Raw genomic sequence first — 11,758 nt, forward strand, 5'->3', positions numbered from 1 at the left:
CCTTGCTTTCTTTTCCTTTTCCGGTTGTTAATTTTTGTGTGTTTTTTTTCGCTGATCGTCTTCGATTTGTCCACTCTTCCATCTTCCTCCTCCATGGTTTTCTTCCTTCATCTTCCTGCCTTCCCAATATGGCTCCAGATTACCTCAACCCCATATATTTTTGGATCTGTAGCCATAATCTATGATCGCGTTTTGATGAGACTTTCCCAGGAAGTGCGTAGAGCTTTGGCTTGAGTGTTCATACCACCACCTTCCATGGATTTCTGTTCGGTGGCTTTGTTGCTACTGGGTCAGCTCTCACTAGCTTCCTTTGGTTTGTGGTTGTGGCTTCGAATTGTGTGGTGCTTTGTGAAGGATGTTGGAGTCAAGTTTTCCATCAATTATGCGAAGTTGGGCGGTTGGATCTACGGAGTCTGTTTGGAGATCTGGTTTCCGGTGAGATCTCGGTGATGCTTCAACAGCTGCGGTTCATGCAGGACTGGGGTTTGTTGCTTGGTTTATTTGTTTCTGAGCTCAAAATCTTTGTTTGAGATTTGTTTTGGGGGTCCATATCTTATTTTGGTGCTTTAATTGTAATTAGGCTTTTCCTTTGTAATTATGATGTGATGTTGGCAACAAAATTACCTTTCTACCAAAAAAAGAAAAAAAAGAAAAAAAAAGGTCTAATGTTATCATATTATCACATATATAAAAAAGCTAAAATGAAGAAAGAAGAATTTCTAAATTTAGTTTAAAAATTTATTCTCCGTAGCATTATCCTTTAAACAAATCTTGTATCTCGTTTAGCAATTTTCCTACTAAAATCATATACCTCGGTTGAATACTTTTTGGCTTGATTAATTTAAGGATCCACAAAAGAGAATCGTCAATGTTACAATGTATGCTATTTTTTTAATTGCTAAAAAAAAAATATGACCATATTTATATATGATTTTGAGCTGAATTTACAAGCTGTTAAAAAAAATTAAAATTTTAATCCGATCACATTTTTCATACTGTATTCGTACTATTTCTCTAGTAGAGATAAGATCCACATGTGTTAGTGGGTCTTACTTATATTAGGGAAATGATGCAAATATAGTATAAAAAATGTAATAAGTGTAGCATTACTCTAGAAATATTGTTTTTCTAAGTACGGTTAATTATGCTTCATGTGTATGTCAACCTAGCCAATCCATCTTTCTTTTGTTTACACCGGGTAATTTTTTGCAATGCATCTGAAAATATTAAAATAGCTAGCTAGAGAATCTGGGAAATGAGATGTCTTGGCCAAAGAAAGAAAGAAAAAGGAGATGTGTGGATCGATATCAATGAAATTTGGAAAGTTTCCGTTTACACGGGGTAATTTTTTGTATGACTTGACAATTTTTTACATAATTCATTAATTTGATAAATACGACACAAAAATAACGGATTCCGGATCAATATGTTAACTAATTAGGTCGTTATCGGGTCACTTGTTAAGAACTCGTTAATAATGAGTATTTAACAGATTTACTTGTGGGTAACTCATTTCAATCCATTAAGAAAAATATTAGTTGGTTATTTTCAACCACTAACAAAACCTTACAACAATAGCCATATGATTTAATCTCACTTATGGGATATTAAATCATTACTGTTGGTTAACGACGGTCAAGGTCAACACCGGACCGCCAATCAATAATAGTCAACGGTGTTCAACGCTAAAGGGTGGTCAACTTTGATTTTTCTTACAAAATACCCAAGCACATTAAAATATTCATACTAGTGAAATTACAAGTGTGAAAAATATGAAAAAAAAAAAATATGCAAACGTTCGTGATCGCATCCTCTAGGAAAAATCGTTTGGATTTTTAAAATCCTCAAAATCCTTGTGAACAGTGTTTTTAGGTGAAGTTAAAAACGTGCAATAATTCAAAGTAATTAATTTACAAGTGTATAAAATTATGTCAATACTTGTGGTCACATCCTCTACGCTTTGACGATGGTTGCATCGCCGTTTTAATTTTTACAGTTTAGAGTTTAGGGTATATAGATAATAATGTAGTCAAAATGTGGTATGTAGATACAAATTTAGTATAATGTTTTTCATTTGGTTATTTATTGAAGTAAAATATATTTTCTCTAACGGGTAGTGAGTCAGGTCATATTACCAGTTAATTTTAACGGGTCGAGTTCGAATCCAGTCTTATTACCCGTTCATTCTAATAGATTTGATACGATATGATTCGTTAAGATATTGAATTATTACGAAAATGATAGAAAACAATAAGATCGCTACAACTTTCACTCATTGTCGTTGAGCTTTGTGTTTATTCCATTGCGACTTCAAATGATTCATAAATGTGTTTCGATTCTGCACTAATCTTATTTTTCGCTTGACTTTTAGACTATATCTCCTTAGATTTGTTTATTTTTGAATTTTGTTAGTAAACGCTGAGGAGAATCTTCTGAAAGTGGAGGAAAAACAAGACGAGTACCCAATCAATTTTCTTCACAAATATTACACATAAAATAACCATACCCGACGGTAACAATTTCCTCATTGATTAATGGATTACATATTTCATCAATAATAAAATTATATTTTCTCATGATTAATGAAAAAAACGTTAATCACATAATGTCAAAAACATACAAACATATGACTAGATAAACTATCAACTCAAGAACCCAACCATATGACATCGATCCACATCTAAGAACTATTAATTTTAGAGAAAAAGATATGATTAATTGTGTGTGTATATATAATGTAGAATCCTAGAAATATAAAAAGGTGGAGATTCAAAGACGGCTACGCAATGACAAAGTTAGAAAATTTTCTCCGGGTGGGCTAGCTTAAAGATTTAAATATTTATAAACAAAGAAACTTGATACTATATTTTTTACAATATCAACTAGCTTAAGAAAATTTTCACAAGGTGAGTATAAAACTTTTGTTACTCAAACAAATTCAAACTTGTACATGTACAAGAAGCGATGAGAAAAAAGATGTGAGAAAAAAAAAAATGGTTTGTAAACTATATTATATAATTACACCGAAAGAATTCGAATCAGTGACTAAATATATGGTGTGCTACATTCAAAAATCACTAAAAATTACATGTAAAATTTTATTTTCTATCAAAAGCTACCTAGGCTATAGCCCAGGGTAGCCCTTAATATGGCTCCGCCGGTGCGGCTACGGATAAGTACACCTTTTTCATAACCATATTTAAAACCACTTCAAAAAGTTTCGATTTCACACATTTGTCTCTGTACCTGATTAAAAATAACAGGAAAACTAATGAAAAGTACTTGAAAACTTTGAGTTTTAATGATAAGGACAAAATAAAAGGTAAAGTGAATAGTACCAATGACACACCCCGACCTAAATTGAGGCATGCTGGCCGTCACGTGAGGGTGACGTAGCCATGTGCACAGTGCGGAAGCAATAATGATATAAGAAATGTGAATAAATAAAAACCAACTGACTAAAACACTAGATGAGATAAGGTGAAAGTGTGATATTAAAAGTGACTACACATACTCAGAGCGTAGGTAGCCTAAGTGCAGTCCAGCAGGACGAATATGATGTGAAAATTAACTAGCACACAAATTAAACCCTCTTTTTGTCAAATTGTAGCAAAGATGTAAGTAGGGATCGTTCTAGACCGGGGATTAGGAGGGATTGCTAAACGCTTGGAAACTGACTTAAACACTAAAAAACAAAGTTAAAAACACTAAACTAGACTCAAAGAATGCAAAACTAAAAGTTAAAACACTTAAACAAACCTAAAAACCAAAACAGCAACTAGAAGACTCAAAACTGCCTAAAAACCACTTTCTGGGCAGTTTTGAGCACTTACACTAATCTGGACGAAATTGGTTGAAAACTTGAATCAAAACACCTAGAAACACAAATCAAAACACTTTCTAACTAATCTAAGACTTCAAATTAAAGGGGGAATAGTTTTGGACAGAAATTGAAAACAAAACAGAAACTTTAATTAACACAGATTGTAAAAACGATTTTGGTGAAAGAATGGATAAAAGGCTAGTTAGGAGGTTCTTCTCCACACATGTCACACTTGCAAACAAAACGATTTTCAGTTGTTCTTCCGATAAACTATGAATACTCAACGCCCCAAGTTAACCGTGAATTGCACTAATTAACCCTCAGTTTTTCCAGAATTTATCAAGTTGGATGATTGCATACGACAACTCAAAACATTCCCTACAAGTTCCCTACATGAATTGCATAATAGAGATACAAGCAAGAATCATTACGTTTTATGAAAAACATAAGCATTGACGAAGCATTTGTTACTATGAATTGCATGAAACTTATGCTAAGAATTCATTCAACGCGATCGTTTTCAAGCGATCTTCACTACTTGTGATTATAAGATTATAACTATTAGGTGAAACTCCCTCATAATCTAGCATCATATTCATGCATGAAAACTAAGCGTGCACTCTCAATCAACATACATAAATAAGTATCAATCAAATAGATGAACGAATTGAATCCACAACTTATGAAATAACAACTGAATGTAATCGAATCAAATTGCAAGCATGTACATGGTTTCGAATCACCCCCCAACTAAGGGGGTTTAGTTCCTCATACTCACAACACAAAGTTTATTGAATTGAAACATCGAAGACATAAGAAAGATTACACCTAAAATGCCAAAGAAGTCCACTTTGAATTCTGCACAGAAAGCTCCTCTTTCTTCTTCTCCTTGTTGCGGCAGAGTTGGTTTAGGGGGTTTTTGGATGGGTTTGGATGACTTTGGATGAGGGAGAATGGTGGAAAACTATCTAGGATAGGTGTAGGGCACGGCTAGGAAGGTTTGGGGTCAGAGAATATGGATTTGGGTGTAGGTTGGGCTCGGCAAAGGTGAGGGACAGGTTCTGGCGTGAATGGAGTTTCTGGATGTGTTTTTGGTTTTTTAGAAGGGAGTTAGGATGGTAGGGTGGTGCGGCAAGGTGTGGGAAAGAGTTATGGAGGTGTGGAATGGTGTCTAAAGGTGGAGGATGGTGGCTGGAATGGATGAATGGCTGCGGCAAGGAAGGGATTTGGGTGATGGTGGCTGCGGCAAGGTGGGGAAAGGGATATGGTTTTCTGATTTTTATGGAGAGGGAAGAAGATGTGCGGCTAGGGTGTAGAAATATATATATATAGGCACTTAAAAACCCTAGCAATTCAGATTAGAACAATGGGCTAGGGTTAAGGTTTGTAAAATAGGTCCAAGAGTTAAGGATGGGTCATCCAAAAGCCCAAAACCGAGAATAGAAACTCACGAAAATGGAAACCTCCAAGAATAGAAACTTCCAACTTTAGAAACTTTGGTTGCCAATTCCGATTTAGGAAAGATCAACCCAAAATGGAAACTTTTAGGCTTAGCTTTCCTACTTCAAGTAGGAAACCTCAAATCTTCAACTCTTCAATTTCATCCCAACCTTGCGTTCCAAGCATGTCCTTTTTACTTCAAGCTCACTTTCTGCTCCAAAAGCTCCAAACTGCATCATTTCATGTAATACGTCCACTAAACCTGAAAACACAAGAAAGTAGCTTAAAAGACTACTTTAACGAAGAAAACATAACAAAGATGCATAAGAACTAGCTAACTAAGGCGCATAAATATGCTCCTATCAAATTCCCCCACACTTAGCTTTTGCTAGTCCTCGAGCAAAACAAACAAAAGAAAGAAAACAAAATGAAACAAACTAACCAAAACAAAACCTAAACCTTCCAACAATTGCCTCAGGGATTTCCAATGCACATGACATGTTAAAGATTGTTATCCCCACAAATTTGAGTCATCTTTACACAAGCACATACTTAATTAAAGCCACCACTTACTAATTCACAAGTAATCAATCAAAACAATGCTTTGAATGTAGTAACATGCCTTAGAGAATTCCCTCAATTCCTTACAAGATATACACTCTATTTTCACTCAGATTTTCTAACTCCACACCCTACACTAGTCATATGTGAGAAGATTGATGTAGAAATGAAAACGAATGCTCACATAAATGTATCACAAAGAACGCAATTTCTAGAGTTATGAAGCATGTTTAGATATGATCTCATGAATGGAATGCTACTACTTAGATGCGAGAACCAGTGACACCATATGCTCATACCAAATTCAAACTCCACAAATTGAAACACATAACACTCAAGATATAAGTTAAGGGTTGTAATGGGGCTTGGGGTGTTGGTTAACAAGGAAAGGATAAGGAAAACAAACGTTCTTCAAGCGATAGTAAACAAAGTAATGAAATTGAGACTTAGAATTCACTTAGATTGCAGAAATTAACTTTAAAACACAAGGGGAAGACTTAAACAACTCCTTAGGGCCGAATTCAATGTTTTGGACCCTTACTTCAACAAACAATACTTTGGAACTCTTTTTCACACTTTTCATATTTTTTTCTTCATTTTCTTCTTTTTCCACGAATTTTTTCTTTTCTTTTTTTTTTCTTTTCTTTCCACACGTGCCTATGGCACACAAAATCACAAAAGAAATACTTCCCCCACACTAGTTTTCTGCCAACATAAATCAAAAGGAATTCAATTTGAATCATGCTTTACTATGCTTTAAGAGCAAGGGTTTGGATGGTCCTAAACTAGGCTAGGTGAGGAAAACATGGGTTAACAAATAACGAAGGCTAACAAGGCTCAATGGGGTTAAAACCTACAAATCACAATGACATAGGGCACACGGCTTTTTGGCTAAGGTGGTGGTCACTACACAACTTCCTCTTGAATATGTGTTATGCAAATCAATAACATGCTTTGAATGAAATGGGCATGAGTTCTAGCATTTGGAACTAAATGATGAAACGCCTTCTAAGTAGCAACCAAGCAAAGAATAATGAGATCATGCAACGACTTTAGAAAACAAAGAATGCACAGATTTTAACTCTCCAAATAAACGTTTAGGCTCAAGTCTTACAAGGTTGTAGCGTTAGTTTGAGTTTCTTCCTTCAAGCATGTTACAAAAACTAATTTTTTTTTTCTTTTATGATTGCATGTGAATTCATAAGTTATAACCACAACTAAGCATAACAAAGAGTAAATCAAACTTTCATCCATGTTAATCACTCTCTTTAACAGCCACGTAATTACAAACCGAATCCTCATCATTGTGTTGGAAGGTACCCTAAGACACAAACAAACACACAAAAACAACTCTTTTTGGGTTTTTAAAACAAATTTTTCAAATTTTTATGTAATTTTCGGATTTTTACTTCAAAACACACTAAAACACCTCAAAACTTCTCAAAAACACTTAAAAACAGCAAGGAACAAGTCTTCAAGTTTAGGGTGATAAAATCCCACGAATTTGCATCTAAAACACTTAGTTACCCCCCCACACTTAAATCAAACATTGTCCTCAATGTTTCAAGCATAAAATCGCACTAAACAACAAGAAACACACAAACAGCAACTAAAACAACTAAATAGGCAGATTAGAAATAAACAACAAAGGGAAGGGTTTAGGAACGCAAATCTGGAATTGAAGTAATTCCTTGGTCTTCCTTTGTTGAATTGCATGGGTTGCCTCCCAAGTAGCGCTTTCTTTAACGTCGTACAGCCGGACGAAAAACCCATTCATTCTCCATTTGTGCCCACGGCACCCAAAGAAATATCATCCACGGTTTGTTCGACAAAGTTCTCAAAATATGGCTTCAAACGATGTCCGTTCACTTGGAATTCATGACCTGTTTTGAGACTTTGAATCTGGATGGCACCATAAGAAGATATGTTAGTAATAACAAACGGTCCAATCCACTTAGAACGTAACTTACCGGGAAACAACCGTAAACGGGAATTGAACAATAGCACTTTCTGCCCAATTGAGAATGATTTCCCACGGATCATGTTGTCATGGAAAGCTTTGGTCTTTTGCTTGTAAATGCTTGCATTATCGTACGCCTCAAGCCGTATCTCATCAAGCTCATTCAATTGCAATCTCCTTTGACTTCCTGCTTCCTCGAGGTTCATGTTAAACTTCTTAATGGCCCAAAGTGCTTTGTGCTCCAATTCAACAGGAAGATGGCACGCCTTGCCATAGACAAGTCGGAAGGGGGACATCCCAATGGGGGTTTTGTACGCCGTACGATACGCCCAAAGTGCATCATCTAACCGTAAGCTCCAATCCTTCCTTGTTGGCCCCACGGTCTTCTCTAGGATTTGCTTGATCTCACGGTTAGAAACCTCGGCTTGCCCATTAGTTTGAGGATGGTAAGGTGTAGAAACCTTATGGGTGACACTGTATTTCCTCAATAACGCTTCAATAGTCCGATTGCAAAAGTGTGACCCTCCGTCACTAATGATCACTCGTGGCATTCCGAACCTTGCAAAAATGTTAGTTCTAATAAAATCTGCAACCACCTTAGAATCATTAGTCCGGGTGGCCTTGGCTTCCACCCACTTTGACACATAATCAACCGCAAGCAAAATATATGTAAAGCCATACGAAGAAGGAAAAGGACCCATAAAATCAATACCCCAAACATCAAAAATTTCAACATTTAGGATAGAAACCTGCGGCATTTGGTCCTTTGCACTAATACCACCCATTCGTTGGCATTTATCACATGTTAAGCAAAAAGTTTTAGCATCTTTAAAAATACTCGGCCAATAAAATCCACATTGTAACACCTTAAGGGCTGTGCGTTGTGTACCAAAGTGCCCTCCACATGCATATGTGTGACAAAAACTCAAAATTGAATGACATTCAGAATCGTGCACACAACGACGTATAATCTGATCGGGGCAAAATTTCCATAAGTACGGATCATCCCACACATAAAACCGTGCATCATGCCTAAGTTTATCACGTTGGTGCCTAGTGAACTCACTTGGAATACGTTTTGACACCAAAAAATTAACAATATCGGCATACCAAGGTGCACTAACCTTAATGGACAACAATTGTTCATCGGGGAATGTCTCCAAAATCGGCACCAACTCCTCATTATGCACCATTCGGCTTAGGTGGTCAGCCACCACGTTCTCACTTCCCTTCTTGTCCCGAATCTCTATGTCGAACTCTTGAAGTAATAATATCCATCGAATTAGCCGTGGCTTGGCTTCCTTTTTGGTGAGCAAGTACTTCAGAGCTGCATGATCAGTGAAAACAATTACTTTAGTTCCGATTAAATATGATCGAAATTTATCTAAAGCAAAGACAACGGCAAGAAGTTCTTTTTCCGTAGTGGAGTAGTTCAATTGTGCATCGTTCAACGTCCGAGAGGCGTAGTAAATGACATGCGGCCTCTTGTCCTTTCTTTGTCCTAAAACAGCTCCTAAAGCATAGTCGGACGCATCACACATGAGCTCGAAAGGTAGACTCCAATCCGGTGGAACAATGATGGGTGCCGTGGTCAACAATTCCTTGAGTTGGTTGAATGATGCCATGCACTCTTTGGTGAATTCAAACGCCACTTCTTTTTGTAGGAGTCGGCAAAGAGGTTGTGCTATCTTCGAGAAATCTTTGATAAACCTACGATAAAATCCTGCATGGCCAAGAAACGAACGAACCTCTCTAACCGAAGTCGGAGAGGGTAAGTGACGTACAAGATCTATTTTCGCCTTATCAACCTCAATACCCTTTTCAGAGATTATATGACCTAAAACGATACCTTGTTTAACCATAAAATGACACTTTTCCCAATTAAGTACAAGGTTCGTTTCAACACAACGTTTTAGGATCACACTTAGATTATGCAAGCAACTATCAAACGAATCACCAAATACGCTAAAATCATCCATAAACACTTCAATTATCTTTTCTACATGATCAGAAAATATGCTCATCATACATCTTTGAAATGTAGCAGGTGCATTACATAAACCAAAAGGCATGCGACGATATGCAAAGGTACCAAACGGGCATGTAAAAGTGGTTTTTTCTTGGTCCTCGGGTGAAATGACAATTTGATTATAACCAGAATAACCATCAAGAAAACAATAAAAAGCATACCCCGCTAACCTCTCAAGCATTTGGTCAATGAACGGCAATGGGAAGTGGTCCTTCCTCGTTGTGGTGTTTAGCTTCCTATAGTCAATGCACACCCTCCAACCGGTTTGAATCCGTTGAGGGACAAGCTCATTCTCAGCATTAGCTACCACCGTCACTCCTGATTTCTTTGGTACGCACTGAACCGGCGAAACCCACCTACTATCCGAGATTGGATAGATAACCCCACAATCTAGAAGCTTTATGATCTCCTTTTTCACTACTTCCATCATCGGAGGGTTGAGACGGCGTTGAGCCTCTCTAGTTGGTTTGGCCCCCTCCTCAAGAAATATGTGATGCATACAAGTCGTAGGGCTTATACCTTTGATGTCGGCCAATGTCCAACCTAGAGCAGATTTGAACTCCTTCAAAACGCGACGCAACTTCTCCTCCTCTTGTGCCGTGAGGGAAGAGGAAATGATGGCAGGTAGTGTTTCCTTTTCTCCCAAGAAAATGTACTTCAGATGGCTTGGCAAAGGCTTGAGTTCAAGTATAGGTGCCTGAATTATAGATGGAAGCAATTTGTTAGTCGAAATGGGAATGGACTCACGGTTAGTATACTTACCATCAAGCTTAGGTAAGGACTCAAGGGCAGCCACAACTTCAAGTAATTCCTCACTAGAGGGCACGGCATGGGATGAACCATGTATGCCGTGAGCATGCATGCAATCAGCCCCCTTTGTTTTGAGTTCCATGCCTCGTGTAATGACTTTTTCAAGCACATCGTCATTTAAATCGTCGAGATATCCCTGCGCCAAAGAGTCAATTATATCAATAGAAAAGCATGAATGGTCCTCACTAGGGTATTTAATGGAATCAGAAAGATTAAAATTAACAACTTCCCCATCGAATTCCATGGACAAAGTTCCACTATACACGTCAATCTTTGTCCGGGCCGTCTTCATGAATGGCCTTCCAAGTAGAATGGGCAACGAAGGAGCATGGTCCGACTCATCCATTTCGAGGACATAGAAATCCGCTGGGAAGACTAAATGATTAACCTGCACAAGAACATCTTCCAAAACTCCCTTTGGATAGGCGTTAGATCTATCGGCCAATTGTATTATTACCCCATCATTTTTCAACGCTCCTAAGTTCATAGATGCATAAATGGAATATGGCATAACATTTATAGAAGCACCTAAATCAAGCATGGCAGATTCAAACCTATTGTTCCCAATAACACAAGGAATGGTAAAGCTACCTGGATCTTTACATTTGGGAGGTAATTTGCGTTGCAAGATGGCGGACACATTCTCACCTACCTTGACCACTTCCTTGGTCGCCATCCTCTTCCTCGTGGTACACAACTCCTTCAAGAACTTAGCATACCTCGGAACTTGCTTGATTGCATCTAACAAAGGTATGTTAACTTGAACTTTCCTAAAGGTTTCAAGGATATCCTTTTCTGCCTCTTCTTTCTTCGTTTGCATGAACCTACTAGGAAAAGGCACATTTGAAGGGAAAACATTAGTATGAACTGAATTGGACACATTCTTACCTTTGTGGGACGAATTGGGCAGATTTGGGACATTAGGGATTTGCGGCAAAGGTGGAACCACCTTTGCCGTGGGCTGCTTTGATGCCTCCTCTTCCAATTCCAAAAGTTCATCCTCATTATGACCTGTTTTTGGTGTAGAACCTGCCCCAACTTCCTTACCACTTCTTAGGGTGATAGCTTTGGCACTTTCGAAACCTCCCTTCGGATTTGGAATGGTGGAACTAGGGAGTTGTCCGGGATCTCGAAA

The sequence above is a fragment of the Malus sylvestris genome, chromosome 16, assembly GCF_916048215.2.
Source record: "Malus sylvestris chromosome 16, drMalSylv7.2, whole genome shotgun sequence".
Classification (NCBI taxonomy): domain Eukaryota; kingdom Viridiplantae; phylum Streptophyta; class Magnoliopsida; order Rosales; family Rosaceae; genus Malus; species Malus sylvestris.